Source organism: Eurytemora carolleeae, unplaced genomic scaffold, assembly GCF_000591075.1.
Source record: "Eurytemora carolleeae unplaced genomic scaffold, Eaff_2.0 scaffold181, whole genome shotgun sequence".
Classification (NCBI taxonomy): Eukaryota; Metazoa; Arthropoda; class Copepoda; order Calanoida; family Temoridae; genus Eurytemora; species Eurytemora carolleeae.
The window spans coordinates 196,879-204,644 of NW_019396084.1; positions in this window are offsets into that span (position 1 = coordinate 196,879).

Genomic DNA, 7,766 nt, shown 5'->3' on the forward strand with positions numbered 1-7,766 from the left:
AGAAAATATTTTGGGGAAAATGGCGCGCTTGATATTGGATCTGTTTTCATTACAAAACTATTCTTCTTTAATATCTCAACAAGGTTACAGGAAATAGAAGAAAGGGAGAAATGGAGGTTACAGGAAACAGAAGAAAGGGAGAAATGGAGGTTACAGGAAACAGAAGAAAGGGAGAAATGGAGGTTGCAGGAAACAGAAGAAAGGGAGAAATGGAGGTTACAGGAAACAGAAGAAAAGGAGAAATGAAAATACACGAGGAAGAGTAGAGAAAAGAGAACCAAATAAAAATGAACCAAAAAAGCCCCAAAACTGAAAAAAGATCAGATACAGTGTTAACCAGAAAACTCTGAAATAGGAAGACGACTATATAGCAATACTCACGTGAAGTTGTTGCATAGCAAATAGTGTTACTATAGACACATGTTAAATCACTAATTAAGTGAAATGGGTCTGTGAACACTGCACAATTGCTGTGTCCCTTGCTTATTTGACTATTTAAAGTCATAACATAAAGTCTAAAAGTAGTATTCCTATTTCAGAGTTTTGTGATTATCACTGATTGTAGAATATTTATATATAAAGTTGTAATCTCTGTTCGTCTGTCTGTCTGTCTGTTTGTTTGTCCGATCATAACTCAGGAAACTCGCACCGATTTGTCTCAAATTTTTATTGGGGAGCTTAGGAAACCTACGGGAATGTTCTGAACTCGGTTTTGAGATTCTAAGTTGAGTGGGTCTACTTTAAAAGCGAAAATTTAGTTTCCAGGTAAAATCGTTCAAGTGCGGGTAAACGGCGGGAGTAACATTTAGTAGCCTTGGCTAGTATTTTATAAAGTTTTAAAGAGCTAAATGTTGTTTTATTAAAAAAAGAAAGGATTATAATAAGATCGTGAGAGAAAGATAAAATCTAACCAAAGAAAAAAGAGCAAGAGATAAATGACTAAGGACAAATATTCACACATATGTTAAATGTTCTTGATAAATATTACATTGTGGATATAAACAGTTGGACACATAAAACTGCGTGGTAGGAAGACAACTTTTAGTCTCTAGTTGTAATTTTAAATAGTGCAATGAACATGAAACGGAGCAATTATGCAGTGTGAATGAAGCTTGATTTTCAAGCTATACTGGTAAAAGCTAATTTTTTTTAACAACATCTAATGTACAAATAAGATTGTAAGAGTAATCTTTGATAAAACGGAACGCCCGAATTTCTAAACGTAAAAGAAAGAACTGAAAAACACTATCGAAAAAAATTTAGTTGAGAAGTAGTGAAAAATACGAAGGATCTAGCTAGCTTTGATTAGAGAATGGGAGGGTTTTAGAATTCTACATCAGTACATGAGCACCTGGAGAGAGGTTGCGTGATTATTCGCTGCACATTTACACTCTCAATCCTATTCCTTACAATTCTTCATAACTTTCTTGTTCATTAATATGATTTGATTATCAAAAGTCCTAAAAACTCAAAACCTCTCTCGAAAGCTCTCCAAGAAGATCTACTGTTCCTGAAAATGTCCTCTAAAGCTATCCATTAAACCCATAAAACATTCTCAGCGAATTGATTCTAAAACGGACCTTAAAACTGCACCTCTAAGGATCTTAAACTATCCTCTCCAGACCTTAAAACTGTACTTTGAGATTCTAAAACTTTCCTCTAAAGACCCTAAAACAGCCCTCTGAAGACACTAAAGCTGTTGTCTTAGATACTATAGTTAAATTCTTTGACATCAAATAATTTTCCTATAAAAAGTGAGACCCTAAAACAGTTCTAAAGATCCTAAAACTATCCTCTAAGATCCTAAAACTGTCCTCTAAGATCCTAAAACTGTCCTCTAAGATCCTAAAACTGTCCTCCAAGATCCTGAAACTGTCATCTAAGATCCTGAAAATGTCCTCCAAAGATCCTTTGAGTGCCTTCTAATGACCTCAAAAGGCACTGAAGCGTTCCTGTAATGACCCTAAAATTGTCCTCTAAGATTCTAAAACTGCCCTTTATTGACCCTAAAACTGTCCTCTAAAGATCGTAAAACTTTCATTCTCTAAGTTCCTAAAATTGCCCTCTATAGAACCCTCTTCTAAACCCCAAAAATGCTCCTCTAAAGACCCTAACATTCTCCTCTAAAACCTCTAAAACTCTCCTCTAAAGACCCTAAAACTAAAAGCTTAACCTGTTGACTGTTGATTAAAGAAGCGTGGTGTGCGCCTAAAACTGCTTCCTCAACCTGAACCCTAAACAGTTTTTACTCTACGGTATTGATTCACATAATTGTATCGTTTCGACCAGTTTTATTAAAAAACTGACACATTTCACCTTTTTAACGGACAGACACAGGAAACTGGAACTTCTCAAAATTATAAAACTTAGAAAATTAGGGATTTTTTAGGACAAAATTTAACTTTAAGGGGAGGCTCAGCAAATACAAAAGATAATTATTTTATTCTTCTAAATCTCTAAAATTAACGCTTTTTTCAATCCTCTTACCTTTAGACCCAAAATACACACTTTTATATTTTTTTCTAACGAAAATAAAAAAGAGACATAAATCAAAATTGAAATATTATTTCAAACAAACAAAGCTACAGCAGTTCTTTTACAATTTCTGTATATATTCCTATTCCTGTATGTTTCCTTATTAACTGAGACATGAAGAAAGTAAGGTGTTGAAATAAAAGTAATGGAGTTGAGTGTAGAAAGAAGGTGAGGCACTGTGACTGTCAACTAAAAGACTCCTTCTCTTCCTACAAGACAATGATGTTCTTATTTGGTGAGGTAGAGAGAAGAAAGAATGGAAAGATAAAATGTAATGCATTAAAGAGACAGGAGAGGAAAGTAGACAAGACAGGAAAGTAGACAAAACAGGAAAGTAGACAAGACAGGAAAGTAGACAAGAAAGGAAAGACAAGACAGGAAAGTAGACAAGATAGGAAAGTAGACAAGACAGGAAAATAGACAAGACAGGAAAGTAGACAAGACAGGAAAGTAAACAAGACAGGAAAGTAAACAAGACAGGAAAGTAAAATAAATTGTGTTGAATAAAGAAGAGAGGAGAAGGGAGGAAAAAAGAAGAAAAAGGTGTTGGATAAAGAAGAGAGGAGAAGGGAGGACAGAAGAAGAAAAAGGTATGAAATAAAGTGGAGAGTAGAAGGAAGGAAAGAAGAATAAAAGGTGTTGGATAAAAAGAAGAGAGAAGAAGGGAAAAAAGAAGAAAAAGATGGATGATAAAGTAGAGAGTAGAAGGAAGGAACGAAGAACAAAAGATGTTGGATAAAGAAGAGAGGAGAAGGGAGGAAAGAAGAATAAAAGGTGTTGGATAAAGTAGAGAGGAGAAGGAAGGAGAAGAATAAAAGGTATTAGATAAAGTAGAGAGTAGAAAGAAGGAAAGAAGAAAAAAAGGTGTTGGATAAAGAAGAGAGGAGAAGGAAGGAAAGAAGAATAAAAGGTGTTGGATAAAGTAGAGAGGAGAAGGAAGGAGAAGAATAAAAGGTATTAGATAAAGTAGAGAGTAGAAGGAAGGAAAGAAGAAGAAAAGGTGTTGGGTAAAGTAGAGAGTAGAAGGAAGGAAAGAAGAATAAAAGGTGTTGGATAAAGTTGAAAGGAGAAGGAAGGAAAGAAGAATAAAAGGTATTAGATAAAGTAGAGAGGAGAAGGAAGGAAAGAAGAATAAAAGGTGTTGGATAAAGTAGAGAGGAGAAGGGAGGAGAAGAATAAAAGGTGTTGGATAAAGTAGAGAGTAGAAGGAAGGAAAGAAGAAGAAAAGGTGTTGGATAAAGTAGAGAGGAGAAGGAAGGAGAAGAATAAAAGGTGTTGGATAAAGTAGAGAGGAGAAGGAAGGAAAGAAGAATAAAAGGTGTTGGATAAAGTAGAAAGGAGAAGGAAGGAAAAAAGAATAAAAGGTATTAGATAAAGTAAAGAGTAGAAGAAAGGAAAGAAGAATAAAAAGTGTTGGATAAAGAAGAGAGGAGAAAGTAGAAAAAAAGAATAAAATGTTTTGGATAAAGTAGAAGGGATAAGGACGGAAGGAAAGAAGAATAATAAAGAGTTTGAATAAAGTAGGGAATAGAAGGTGTTGGACAAAATAGAACGGTTTGAAATATTTCTATTGTGAATAGTTTGATTGAAGGAGAACCCGTGCCCCCATGGTGCTCCAGGCTATTGAGAACCAGCAGGACTGTTGAGAGGACACGCCCCCTCCATCCTTTTCCACACGCCTACTTTGCCCTCTTTACCACACCGATATTAGTATTGTTCCGCGCCCCGATAGTCTGAAGTGTGGGCCCACACTCCTGGCTCTCCCAAACTCTTTGCACCACCACACTCATTGCACCCCACACTCTTTGCACCCCCACATTCCTTCCCCCACCAAAATTCTTGCACCACCATACTCCTTGCACCACAACACGCCTTGTCCCACCACACTCCTTGCACCATAAAACTTCTTGCCACACCACAATCCTTGCTCCACCTTGCCACACTCCTTGCCCGACCACAATCCTGGCTCCACCAGACTCCTTGCCCCTCCACACTCCTTGCCCCCCACACCAAACTCTAATCTTTCAGCTTGCTTCATGCTACATTCCTTCGTCATTTTTTCACTTATTCATCCGTGCAGCCTGCCCAGTAGGCTAGTAGTGAGTTAGTACTCATTTCTTTATTAATTTTTTATCATTTTGTGTCATCAAGGGTTATCTAGAGATGAAAGTAAACGCTGATATACCTGAAATTTCTTTTAATTCTCTTTAAAACTTGGACTGAGAACTGAGATATTTGAAATTAGATGAGAGTTCTGTCTTTTCCTCTCCTTTGATCCTATTATGTCCCTCCTGGTTCGAACTAGAACACAAACTAACTCCTGGTGTATTTTGTTTTCCTGTCCAGTTCAGAATTGGACATTGAGCTGAAGGTTTTACAGATGTTAAGTATGGAAGAACATCTACGTTCTTAAAACATGTAAAGTATCAAAGGCCAGGGACCTGATTTAATGAATTTAAGCTTGGTCTACAGACAGTTCAACCACGTCTCTTGAATCGCTGATTTAGGATTAGTCTATGCTAACTCAACAGCTACAGTAGGTAGTTTAGCGACCTAGCTCAAATTCATTAACTTCGCTTCCAGATATCCGACTGAACTCGATACAAAATATTCTTATTTGTTGGATAATTTGTAATTAAAATTCTAGGACGGAGAGACAAAGACGAATTGATCCATGAGACAGGTGTTGAACCTCTCGTGCATGAAGGAGGGTCAGACCACGCACTTGATACAGTTTAACCTGGATTGTTAAGGGAAGGAGGGGCAGGAGAGGGAAAGTGGGAGAAAGGGTATGGGGAGAAGGGGAAAGGGGATAAGGGGGAAAGGAGAGAATGGGAAGGGGGACCTTCTCCATCCCAACCCGGAGTAATCTAATTATGAAACTCGATAGTTTCAAGGTCTAGGTTGACAAAAAGACATTCCAACTCCAGGTTTTTCTGCTCAGCTTAATTGAGTTTAGACTGTTGGGTGGTGCTAATCTCTGAACCTGGATAAGGTTTAAAATCATCCATTACTGACTCTCAGTCTCTTACAGCGAGTCTCTCTATAAAAGAGGAAAGTTTCTCAATATTTCATTTTATTTGTTTCTTTATTCTAGAAAAATTTGTCGATTGATAACAAATTAAGAAATGCAAAGTTGGCAGTGGTTGTAGCAACCGTTTTATGAGAGTATTAAACTGAAATTTATTTCTAGAATGACATACAGGGTGTCCTAATATAAACGGGAATTAAGTGACGACTTCGAAATCGTCTTTTAAGAATTAGCATTGTAATAAATAATTCTAAAAAATCATAATAAAGTAATACAGTATATTTCGTGTATATGGTCAAGAACTGTTTTCTCAATTGCAAACAATCAAAGGATTACAGATTTCCGAGCTAGTAGTCATTAACATACTAAATCAAAAATAGTTTACTAGGACGATCTCGAAATCGACAATCAATTTCTATGTTTATTGGGCCACACTGTATCTGCTACTTTAGATTGAATGATAGTGATACTCCTACCTAAAACATATTTCAGCTAAATAAAGGCAAAGCAACTAGGTACTAGTTACTAGTTATTCTCTTAATGTTACCAGTTTTAACTTTTGTAATTGCTTGCAATCTCTTTCAGCCTGTACTTGTTACTGCTCCCCATACACTCAAATAACTCACTACTGATCTACAGCTATTATTTACATACTAGCTGCTCCCTACACTCATTTACTGCTTTCTACATTTATCTACTGTTCCTACACCCATCCAATGCTCCCTACACCCATTTACTGCTTCCTACACTTATCTTCTGATCCCTACTCCCATATACTGCTCACTACACCCATCTACTGCTCCCTACACCCTTTTACTGCTCCCTACACCCATATACTGCTTCCCACACTCATCTACTGCTCCCTACACCCATTTACTGCTTCCTACACTTATCTACTGTTCCCTACACCCATCTACTGCTCACTACACCCATCTACTGCTCCCTACACCCTTTTACTGCTCCCTACACCCATCTACTGCTTCCCACACTCATCTACTGTTCCCATAAACCCATTTACTGCTTCTTACACTTATCTACTGCTTCCTACACGCATCTTCTTCTCCCTACACCCATCTACTACTCCCTACACTCATCTACGGCTCCCTACACATTTTACTGCTTCCTACACCCTTTATTCTCCCTACACTAATCTACTGCTCCCTATACATTTTACTGCTTCCTACACCCTTTTTTGCTCTCTACACTAATCTACTGCTCCCTACACGAATTTACTTCTCCTTACACTGCTCTTCTGCTCCCTACACCCATCTACTGCTTCCTACGCTAATCTATTGCTTCTCCCAATACTAATCTACTTCTCCCTACGCCCATCTAATGCTCCCTACCTAATTTACTGCTCCTTACACTCCTCTACTGCTCTCTACACTCATCTACTGCTCCCTATATCCATCTACTGCTCCCTACACTAAGGTACTGTTGTTCTCTTCTACGTACCTAAATACTACTCCTGAACTAATGAAACTGCTCCCCCTCTAATATCCTGCCCCCCCTCCCCCTGCTACTAGCTGGGCTAGTTGGGTAGGTCAGCTCGCCTGGGTCAGGATACAGGGGAATACAGGACATCAAGAGGAAAGCTCAGTTTCACGGCTTCAGGCCCTGGAGCAGCACTGAGAAATCCACAAAAAGCCATTTTTAGAAAATTTAAAAAATAAAATTCCAAGAGGAAATATTTTTTGGACAAACCAGTTTTGATCAAACATTGCAGTAAAGATGGAAATTGATATCAATCAAAAATATTTGTTTAATTTGAAATGAAAAACCTTTGTTTTACTTTTCACTAAGAGAAATGTTTCTATTTTTTCTAAAACATGAAAGTGATGCAACCTAACCTTGCATACAAAATATACAATTAACGGATATAAAGAATTTAAAAGGAGCCTAACGAGCATTATTAGAATTTTTAGTATCTTTTTAGTGTAGTGAAGTTTAATCAATCGTTATTTTATATTGTAAGTATTTTCGAGGTTTCGTGAGATACTGTTTAAATATTTTCACACAGTTTTAGACTGAAAGTGACAGACAGACAACTGACAAGGCAAATTTATTAAAAAGATTTGATTCTTTCTTAATCTTTTTATATGCATATTCTATTCTATTCTATTCTATTCTATTCTATTCTATTCTATTCTATTCTATTTTATTCTATTCTATTCTATTCTATTCCATTCTATTCTATTCT